Here is a 12,408-nt window from a genome sequence, read left to right as displayed (position 1 = left end):
ATCAACTTTGACGCTGCGACCACCAATGGTGCCTCGGTCAAAAGTAAACAGCAGGTACAAATCATCCTCACTATTGCCGCCGCGAGATCCTCAACAACACAGATCTGCTATAACCCCTCCATGTCCAATACAACCCAGCGAGCTGCAAACACCATTGGGTGAACGACTCTACACACATGTAAGTTTATGTTGTGAAAAAAATAGTTGCACTCCATTCAGATAACATTGCAGTGCACACTGATATTTCTTGTGAGGTTTGACCTAGCATCTAATACATTGGATTCTTCTGAAAACTTAGGAACATTACAATTCTTTATTAAACTCGTATGCACTCCTCGTATTTGAAAAATAGAACAGAAAAAATTATCTCATAGAGCATTGCAATTAATGCAGGATAAAAACATGCCGCTGAACCTCGTACCTGCTGCTGGAATGAAGTTCACCACGTACGACAAGGCATGAGACTTTTACAACAATTATGCAAGATGTGCAGGGTTTGGCATACGCAAGAGGGCAAAACACAGGACAAATGCCTACATTGTATGCTCAAGAGAAGGGATGCACAAGCAGACTGTGTCAGACTATCACCGGGTACATCAGAAGACATCAAAAAGGATTGGCTGCAAGGCAAAGATTAGAGTCAAAAAGAGGAAGGATGGCAATTTGTGAGAGAAATGGTTCAACTCAACCACAATCACAAGATGCTGGAAAGACACGGGATGCTTTCGCACATGAGATCGTGCAAAAAGACGATCATTTGATAGACCAGTTAGTGAAAGACATGCAACTGGACAACCACACACATGCTCAGATGATGTCGACGCTATCGCGTATGTCCGGTGGTCTGCAGTACATGGGACATACTAGTCGCGACTGGGTAAACAAGTAAGCACGTAACAGAGCATATCTATTGAGCATTCTGTCGGTAATTATTCCCTATTTGATGAGATGAGTTTGCATTGTGTCTGAAAATGCAGGAAACAGAAGTTTGCCAGAGAAGAGTCTGAAGATGATGTCAAGAAACTTCTGGATTTCTTCGAGAAAATGCAGAAGATAAACCCAAATTTCTTCTATGATTACAATGTTGATGCAAATAACTGTGTAAGAAACGTCTTTTGGGTGAACGCAAGTTGCAAAGGATCGTATGAAGATTTTGGAGACTGTGTTACATTTGACACGACGTATAAAAAAACAAATTCCACATGCTGCTGCGAGTCTTTATGGGGGTGAACCATCATCTACACAGCACCATATTTGTTGTTGCCCTCGTGTGAGATGAAATAATACCATCATTCGAGTGGGTTTTCAAAACCTTTCTAAGGTGTATGAACAACAAGCCGCCAATCTGCGTGCTCACAGGTACAAAAAAAACAACACCTGCATACTTACGTTTGTTTGGTGCACTTATATTTCTTCCATCTATCTTGCACACACGCAAACAACTTAATAAAAAAACACTGTTTGTGACTTCTCAGACCAGAGTTCTTCGATGAAGGCAGCATTAAAAACTATCCTCCCACATACTCTGCATAAGCTGTGTCGGTGGCATATCATGAAGAAGTACAAAGACCACCTCGCCTTGCTGTATAAGGCGCACGAGAAACTCAAGGATGAACTCAATGCGGTGTTGAACCCCCCATTAATGTCATCAGAATTTGAACAAGCATGGAAGAACCTCATTCAGAGGTACAACTTGCAAGACGACGAAGTGATGAATTCACTGTGGGATGACAGGCACGAGTGGATCTCAGCTTACTACAAGGAAATTTTCTATGCTTGGATGACTTCCACACAGAGAAGCGAGAGCATGAACCGCATACTGAAGAAAATTTTTGTCAAGGAGAAGCATAATCTCCATCTGTTTGCTCAGCAGGTGGATAAGTGCATTCAGACCAGGAAGGTTGTCGAGCATGCAGAGACAGTAGCAAATGAGGTAAACAAAATGTCAATCAAAAACTGCTAAAATGTGACTACAAAAACAAACAATTTTTTCATTTCACTGGTTCGTAACAGTGCATTTGTGATCATGCAGTCAGAGGTAAAAACAACAACCAAGATTTGATTCGAAGTTCAGCTATCAAAAGTGTATACAAGGACAGTGCTTGTAGATTTCAAAGAAACACTCTACCGTAGCACTGCATTCAGAGCAGAACGGTGCCCTGAGAACCCGACAAAGTATCTCGTACACCACTACAACAGATCGGATGCATTTGACTGGGCAAGGCATAATTTCCAAGTGGTCGCCGATGAAGAGAAAGGTGTCTACGAATGTGAGTGCAAACTCTGGACACACACAAGTGAGACTCCTAACAAAACAAATTCTAGTTTCTGATAGTCATGCATGAAAGCTCACTTACTGAACTTTAAAAGTCCACATGCATGAGTAATTCACAAAACCAAATGAAGTTCACTTCTTTAAAAATGAACAAATAAAAAAAAATATGTGTTTATTAATTTCATGCAATTCACTTACAAAACAAAAAAATCGTGTGTTTGTCTGCAGGGCTCTTTTGCTTCCATGTGTTATGCATGCTTTCTCATTTGAGAGTACTCAAGATTCCTGAGGTGTACATCATGAAAAGATACACCCGTAACGCAAGATCAGATGCAACGTTTGACAGAAGAGACTACGAACAAACAGCACTAGATGGAACCTCGCTTTTTTGCCGTGGAAAATTGCTGACAGAAACAGCAATGGACCTTGCAAACAGAGCGACACGGTCCGATGCTGGGTGCCATAGAGTGTTGTCTGGTACAAGGGCATTGATCGAGGAAGTTGACGTGCTCAACAAAGAAGAAGAAGAAGAAGAAGAAGAAGCGAAACTAAAGCAAGCAGAGAAATCCCAGCATGACAATAATGCCGAGCAAGTAGAAAATACTGAACACAACAGAACTGGTGCTATCAAAAAAGAAACAATTCTTCCACCTCCTGTTTCAAACACAAGAGGAAGGAAGAAAGGGGGCAACGCAACCCAGAAAAAGGTTGCATGCAAGGAGAAAAATGATGACAAAAATAGTAAGCCACAGCCTGAGCTGGACAGTGATGGTCACCCACTGGGAATAAGAAGGTGCAAAACATGTAATGAAATCAGCGGTCACAATTCCAAGACGCGTACAAAAAGAAAAGAACAAGAAACATGAGGACATGGTGATGCACAACCAAACAGAAATTCCACTCACAACACTAAGAAATGGACGAAACCGAGACGTTGTAGCATCTGCAAAAAGAGGAAGACACACAATTCAAGAACCTGCCCCAAAAGAACAAGATCAGAAAATGAGGAAGACGAAGAAGGTGAGATCAAAGAAGAAGATGGTGACACAACTGAAGAAGAAATGGCTTATGAAGAAGGAGATGGAGAAGAGGAGGAAGAAGAAGAGAGTGAAGAGGATGAAGAACGTGAAGAAACTGAAGAAACAGTGGCTTATGAAGAAACAGGTGATGAAGATGATGAAGAGGAAGAAGAGAGTGAAGAGAGTGAAGAGGACGAAGAACATGAAGAAACAATGCCAACAAGACCACCCCAAGGGAATGCTGTTGTACAGAAAAAACCGAGAAAAACACCACTTTCAAAAAACAAGGTAGGAGCAAACAAGGATGCAGTTCACAGCGCTGGAAAACGAAAACCACCATCAACCAGCACGCGGGGATCAAAGAAGGATGCAGTTCTCAGCATTGGAAAACGAAAGCAGCCAACAACCAGCACGCGGGGAGCAAAGAAGGATGCAGTTTGCAGCACTGAAAAACCAAAGCAGCCATCAACCAGCACGCGGGGAGAAAATGAGGATGCAGTTCATAGCGCTGAAAAACCAAAGCAGCCATCAACCAGCACGCGGGGAGCAAAGAAGGATGCAATTCGCAGTGCTGAAAAACCAAAGCAGCCATCAACCAGCACGAGAGGGGCTACAATAACAATGGTGCAGAGACAAGAACCAGCAACACCGCCACGGAAAACAAAAGAAAGTGCGACATTAGACACGCTCCAGTCACCGCGCAGAAGCAGCAGGTTAACGACCAAATAGATGAACTTCAATAAATTAATCATATGTATAGCAGTTTGCTTATCTCTATGACTTATGTATCGGTTTAAATTTTGTGTAAACACAAATTTCCCGTTGACTATGAGTTATTCAACTAAACCATGTAAAGAGAAAATGGTATATAGAGTATACCATATATATAGCAGTCTAGAGTAAAACATTGATACATTTTGATTCAAAAACCATGTAAAAATGTTGTTAGCTCACTGGCAGCACGAAGTTCAGAATAATAATTGAAGCGGTTCAGATCACAAAAGTGCTTATTACAAAACACATCAAAAAGATGAAGCGTTCGACACGCAAAAGTACTTATTACAAATCAGCCTCATAACCTTAGCCAATCACGTCAAACGTAATTCTAACCGTACGATCCTTGAGTTCAAAGAAGTTGAGGACAACAACTTGCTCAGACTTCAGGCCACTATCAATGAAAAATTCCTTCCACCCTTTCTGCAGACACAGCCGCCCATCAACGCCTACACTGTACTTTGCTGGTTTAAGGTATTCATTACCAAAAACAACTTGAAGAATTCCATTCTTCTTGAGCCGGAGATACCTAACAGGTCGTTGAGGAATTTTCTGCAAAAAATAATAAAACTGTTTGAGAACGATACTAGCAGTACAATTCTCATACTGTGCACAGAGCGGTAAAAACCTACACAAACTACAGACACGAGCTAGATGAAGTGCACAACAGTCCAACAAGCAGTACAGATAAAACGCAATTCAATATGCAATACAGAACTTGCAAATATGCAGTACGCTTCGAACTATTATGCAGTACTTGAGACTAGCTACATGTAGTACACACCATACAAACTGGGAAAAATGTGGAAACATGTAGTGCTCAGCTAATATATAAGCAGTTCACATATCGTAACCATGTAAACTAAAACACAAGTTGCATGCACACAAGCAAAAAAATAAAAACAAGAAATAAGAACACATTGCAGTACACTTCAAAAAACAAAAAAAAAGTGCGTTCCTAAAATACTAAAAGTTCAGAATAGAATGGAATTATACAAAAAAAACACAAAGAAAACATCATATCTAATGAAACATACCATCTTGTAGTGAGTCTCCGCATCTATTGGCGTAAGTTGATGGACAAAAGGACTTGTGCGGCCAAGGCCACGGCGAACCAGGGCAGAATAGAACGCAGAAACGTTGATTTGGCCCATATCCAATCCTTCCATGAATACTGTACCATATGCAAGCTGTTCCGCTAGCCTAGTTCGGCACAATACATTCTCACCACGACGAGCACGACGGGCCTGCGAGCAAGCTGAACAATCGCAGTGCATCGGCACACCACAACCATGGCCGCAGTAGAAGAGATACGCGCAGGGGCCTGGAGCCATCGCAACAAAAACCTAGAAAAGCAATGAGGAGAAATGAACTGCAAAGGAAGGGTATAAGTTAGCCTTCATTTATAGAAGAGGAATGCAAAAAGGTCAAAACTGAAAATTAAAGGGGAGTTAATAAAAATTATGTTCCCAAGAATAAAGGACAATCAATACAGGCTTATGTTACCAAAGAAAAAGGAACCAAAAAAGAAGGTGTACTTTGACTGCAGCAATTCCCACGAATAAACCGCAGATCATTAAATAACAATTCTCTAAAAAATTATAATCCACAGACCATTTTATGTGTGCAGTTCTCCAAATTCCTACCAGGAAATTCACTATATGTGTGCATGAAGTGCAGTACATGCTCAAAATGAAGCAAAAGAGAAGCAGTTTCGCGCAGTGCACAAAGCAGAAATTACAGCACCTGATGTAATCCTTAAATGTAAATCATGCAGTCTGCAGCGTTGGCATAGACAGTCACAACTTTTTGGCACAAAGAAGGATGCACGCAGTGCAAAATGTGTACACCTGCAGCACGGGACTATGACAAATGCAGTGCGCATAGGGGCACAAAAGCAGTGCGCCCGTACACTAAGAAAAAAGGATACGTAAGAGGAAAAACAATAAAGAAAAATGATACCCATGCAGTGCACAAAAATGTAGCGCAAAACACGTGTAGTACGGAATGCATGCACATGCAGTACTGAAACTAAATCAATGCTGTGCACGGATGATTTACTAAAAAGCAGTGCACGCCCCAACATTGAAAAATATACAAAGAAAAAAATTGACCACCCAGGTGAACCGGCCCCAGCCAGTCTCATAGTAGGTCTGCACCCATAGAAGGTGAGTCGTTCTGAGTCATAATGCATGGGGCCGGCCACACATGGGCCCGCGGGTCAGAGAGCATAGAGCTGCGAGCGCCATGTATAAGCGCCCAAATAAATAACCAGAGGAGTTCGATACAACGGCCTCGCCAGCTCTTATAAACAGGTTGGGCGCGCCTTCTACGGTCGAGGTGGGACTAAACATTAGGACGCACACACAACGAACCGGGAACCAGCCGTGCTCACAGGCCGACTTGGGCCCAAATGCGTCTTCAATACCCGAACACAGGCCCAACAAGGCCGACTAAGAAAAAACCATAAGTTCAAAAAAAAGTGGGGCCCCCCCAACCCCCTTCCCCTACCCCTCTCGTACCAGGGACTCCAGTAAGTACAGGCAAAAATAAGATGTAGTACGTAGCGGTAGAAAAATGCAGTACATTCCATTATGCGATGAAGTGCGGTATGGCAATCCAATTCCGGATTACCTACATGAATAAATACACAGCATAGAACACAGCGAAAAACTCGTAAAATAGCGGAATACATTATACTTTTTTCAGGGGCTGTAGCAAAGACACGCAAAAAATGGTGAAGTACGCACATGTACACACAAATGCAATTCTGTATTGTAGAAGATGCAGTGCAGAACTATAATGAATGCAGTTCATTATCACGCAGGATGCATGTATAAACGTAACAAAATGCACGTTCGCACAGAAAGTGGTGGTTAAAAAAATTACTGATCAAAAATAAAATAAAACCACGTTAATACAAACACGTTCGCATACAACCACCCAATCGGAGCGGTTCCATCGCCACAAGCCCATGATCAGAGATGCAACACCAACCCACGATCTGCACAACCGCATCGTCAGTGAGATCGTGCAGTTCATCCGACGCGGCATCCCACCCTGTGCCCTCCCCTTAAATTCAGACCCCTGCCAAAGGCCTTCTCATCCACAACAACACAAGTAACCATTGCGCTGCCACCAAATCGCTCCATATGCATGCAAAAGCACCAAGCCCTGCTACCGGGATGGCATTCACCGACGAGTATAAGGGCGACATGGCCGTGTAGGCACACGGCTACACCAAGTTGCACGTCATCCACACCAACGACAAGAAGCAGATGGCAATCTCCCTCACGTAGTACGAGCGCCACCTCAGCCTCCAGCACCACAAGATCGTCGGCATTGATCTCGAGTACGACAACGAGCCTGAAGCGACATAGAAACCTGCCCTCTCCCAGCTCTCCATCAGCAAGAATACCTGGTGCTGCTCTTCCAAATGAGCGCCTCTGAAAGGTGCACCGTCTTTGACAACTTTCTCGCCGACCCCAGGTACACCATTGCAGGCTTCTCCATCGATGGCGACAAAACCAGGCTAGAGCGCGTCAAACTGGAGGTCGCCAACTTCGTCGACATCCAGAAGGAGTGGAGGGTGCCTGAGGCAACCAAGGCGTTGGACTCCCTTGGAGACATCTCCGGCATGCTCATCGACGACGACTACAACAACATGAAGAAGAAGATCACCGACGACGAGCACAGGCGCTGGGCCACCCTGCCTCTGTCCATGAGGCACATCGAGTACGCGGAAAAGGACGCCTATGCAGCGTATGAGATATGGAACCGCATCACCCTCACCCAGGACGGCCTTCGCCGTGCAAAGCTGGAGAAGGAGGAGCCCCCCAAGAAGTGCGCCAGGAGCAGCTGGGGATGGGAAGAGCCTAACTGGTGAAGAAGAAGATGGTGTCGGCAAAGAGCCAACAATGCCAACGTCATTTTAGAATTATCATCAAATTTGCTTTAAGTTGTTTGCTTATGTATCGTTAGTTTGCTTGTGTGCTGAACTTAGTTTGCTTGCCATGCAGAATCGCTTGTAATGATGAACTTTGATTATGTTATATTGCTTTCTGTTCAACTTAGTTTGCTGATGATGAAATTGTTGTACAGAATACCTGTGATAATTTGTTTTCTGTTGTCTGCTCATGTATCATTAGATTCGAGCAGTGCACAAAACGAAAAAAAGTTGCAGTGTGCAAATAGGACACATGCAGTGCAAATTGTATACGAATGTAGTACAGACTCTGTCGAATGAAGTTTTAACATAACCAACAAAGTAGTGCACGAACCTAAATTTGAAAAATGAATACATAAGAGCAAAAACACAAAAAGAAAAATGCAAACACATAAATAATCAATGCAGTGTAGAAATATATGAATGTGCAGTACAAAACCATAATCAATGCATTACACGTATGAATTACTAAGCAGTGCACTCCCATACATTGGAAAAAAATATTACATAATAGCAAAAACATGGAAACAAAAAATGAGAACTGTACATGCAGTACGGAATGCAGTATGAAAATAAGTTACAGTGTGAAAACAGGACACATGCAGTGCAAATTGTATACAATACAGCACAGACTCTGTCGAATGAAGTTTTAACATAACCAACAAAGTAGTGCACGAACCTAAATTTGAAAAAAGAATACATAAGAGCAAAAACACAAAAAGAAAACCGCAAACACGTAAATAATCAATGCAGTGCAGAAATATATGAACGTGGAGTACAGAACCATAATCAATGAAGTACATGTATGATTTACTAAGAAGTGCACTCCCATACATTGGAAAAAAAGACTATATAATAGCAAAAACACGGAAATAAAAAATGAGAATCGTACATGCAGTACGGAATGCATGCACATGCAGTACAGAACCCTGATCAATGCAGTGCACGCCTCGACATTGAAAAAATTACTTAAGACAGAGTCTGTGCTACCGGCCCCAGCCAGTCTCATAATAGGTCTCCGCCCATAGAAGGCGAGTCGTTCTGAGTCACAATGCATGGGGCCGGCCACACTTGGGCCCACAGGTCAGAGAGCATAGAGCAGCGAGTGCCATGTATAAGCGCCCAAATACGTAACAAGAGGAGTTCGATACAGCGGCCTCGCCACCGCTTATAAACATGTCGGGCGCACCTTATGCGGGAGAGGTGGGACTAAACATTAGGCCGCACACAACGCATCTGGAACCAGCCGTGCTCACAGGCCGACTTGGGCCCAAATGCGTCTTCACTATTCGAACACAGGGCCAACAAGGCCCACTAAGAAAAAACAATAAGTTCAAAAATAAAACATCAAAAAGAAAAATGAGAAACATTTTTTAAATGAATAACAACAACAAAAATGTGTGTCGGCACTACCAGAAACTATTGATAAATAAAACGCAGGAAGCCCGAAGTCAACGTACAAATGCAGTCCGCGACGTACAACAATGCAGTTCTCCATGTGGAAGCACGAAGTATTCTTTTTTTCTGAATTGCGGTTCTCTTCACTCTGCAATGCAGTATGGATAAAATGAAGAATGCAGCCCTGTTACTTAAGCAAAGCAGTCCGACACCCCTATCCACACTACCCTCCATCCTCACAAAAGATGTATTACCACAAAAATCAAGAGAAGAAAAGAAAGAACTCCATCAAGAGAAGAAAAGAAAGTACATCTGTGTGAATCCTAATCCGATATAATGCAGTACACTATGTGGACCTGCGCAGTTCTGTTCTGATAGCAAAGAAGTGCACTGACTTGGATAATTCACCGAAAACACAATCATCACATTTTCTGACAGTTGCGTCAATACATTGAACTAATCATGAAAAAAGAGGCGACGTTCCAGATTTCCAACGCACTAACAGAGCCTCCTCATAGCAGAACCTCTCTGCAGTTGCCACGTAACCTAAAATAGAGGCCCACCATGCTACCGCCCCGCTCCACCTCTCCACGTCCTGTCAAGGAGAGCAGAGGAGAGCAGAGGAGAAAACACAACTGCTTCGTCCCCCGAAAAACCCCATTGCATCTTCTTCTCCACACTTCCTTTCACTAAACTCTCTCTCTAGAACAAACACGAGAGAGCAGAGGAGAGTCATGGCGGATGCACCTCTATACAAGCAACAACCGCACGTACACCAGGGAGCTCCACGACATCCACCTCCACGGCAATCACAAGCTCCATGTCGTTTGCACAAGCAAGGGTAAAGACATGGACAAGATGTTGTCCATGTTCAGGAGGAAGCTCGGTGGAATGCCCGTCAAACTAGTCGGCATTGATGTCGAGTACACGCACTACGTGAAGCTACAGCGGGCAGCAGTGCTCCAGCTATGCGTAGAAAAAGAATGCCTTGTCTACCACATCTCTGCAGCTAAAGACAGGTAAGAATAACTATCAATCTGTACTATTGCTTGTCAATATTGATTTTAAATTTTCTTCACTGCAATTGCCAAATATTTAAACTTTGGTTCTCATTTTTTAAAAGCATGGCATATGAATTCATTGACAGTTTTCATCTGGCTCCATGTATGTCACTCATGTGTTCAATTCTTGAATTATATGATCTAGCAATACACGCAGATTAATTCTGTTTTACCAGATACAAATTATTTGGCTGGACAATAGAAAACTGCAACATTACCATACAATACATGTATGAAATTAGGTTCAAGAATACAAGCATACACAAAACATGCATTGTTTATGCAATCTATTATCAGATTTACTAGTTATGTTGAACAAAGTATTAGCAACTACTCAATGCAACAGATTCAGATATTCATATTGTAGTTCAGTTTCAAGAAAAACAAAAAAACATTGGTAGTTCTAAGAAATAAACTATATTCACTCTATACAAACATATTGCAGGCCAATGGAACTAGACAAATTCCTCATGAATGATGAGTACACCTTCGTCGGATTCGCTATTGAAGGAGACAAAAGCAAGCTGAACGTATCTGGTTTGGAGATCAACTCCGACAAGTACATTGATATTCAGGTGGAATGGAGAGACCCATACAATAAAAAGAAGTTTGACTCTTTGGCTGATGTTGCTGGAAGGATGATAGACATTCACTACCATGACATGAAGAAAAAAAGTAACCACAAGGAGGACCATACTCTGTGGGAATTTTGTCCGCTGCCAGAAAAGCTTATCAAGTATGCAGCAATAGATGCATTCGCAACATATGAGTCATGGAGAATCATCTACAATGTCATAATGGGACTGGACAGGGTAAAAAGAGACAAAGAAGCAAAGAAGAAGAAGAACAAGGCTGTAATCCAATACGGCAACTAGAAAAAATCAGGGATATGTTTAGTTTCACTTTACTTTAGTCATTGTGTTGTTCTTTGTTTCATGTATGCAAGCTTTTGATGATGTCCGTTGCTTCATATCGAACATTTCTTTTGTAAAAACAATGTTAGTTTGCTTGTGATCAATTGCTTTCGCAGAAGTTAGTTTGTATTAGAACAAGTATCTAGACAACTTTGAAAAATTTAATGTGTGATACCAAAACATACTATTTACATACAAAACATATTCAAAAACAACATTAAACAAAAAAATTAGGTAATCTGACTACAAACTCATAAATAAAAAAGAAAAGATTAATGCAGTTCACAATGGTAAAAAAAAGGAGTACACATGTGTCCACATGCAGTCCACAAATAGTAATTATAGAAAAATAACATTAATATTAATATTTCTAAAAAAATATAATCCGCAGACCATTCTAAACAAACATGAATACAGTTCACAGAACAAATATAAGGCAATTCACGAAGTGTATACATGAAGTGCAGTGCATGCATAAATGTAGAACGACAAGGGCCGCAGCAACTTTCGTGCGGTGCCCAACACACAGACTTGCTACACGCAATGCAGTACTCAATGTTGGTGCAAGCAGTACAAATGACATCATTTGTACTACCATGAAAATATATATCATCCAAAAAGAAAAAAATGCTTCAGATAAGGAAAAAAGTTGATCACCCAGCTGCAACCAGGCCCCAGACATTCTGTTTTTCCAACAAATGGGACGCACGCAACCCCGGAGCCACACCCTTAAGATAGACAGGGGCGACGGGGTGTGATGGACTCGCCTACGCATGCAGCGCCGCGGCACGCCGCATCACCGCCTGCTCTGGCTCGTTCCAGGCTCGGCCTCGCAGGGGGGTGGGGAGGGGGTTCACGACCCCTCCTCCCCACCCCCTGCTCGGCCTCGCGCTAACGCACGCAGAGCGCTTGGTTGACAGGCGCAGTGCTGACATTTTGTTTTTCCAACAAATGGGACGCACGCAACCCCAGAGCCACACCCCTAAGATAGACAGGGAGGCGACGGGGTGTGACGGACTCG

The sequence above is a fragment of the Triticum dicoccoides genome, chromosome 2B (genome assembly GCF_002162155.2).
Source record: "Triticum dicoccoides isolate Atlit2015 ecotype Zavitan chromosome 2B, WEW_v2.0, whole genome shotgun sequence".
Taxonomy (NCBI): Eukaryota; Viridiplantae; Streptophyta; class Magnoliopsida; order Poales; family Poaceae; genus Triticum; species Triticum dicoccoides.
The sequence above is the reverse complement of the archived record's forward strand: the minus strand, read 5'-3'. Positions refer to the sequence as shown.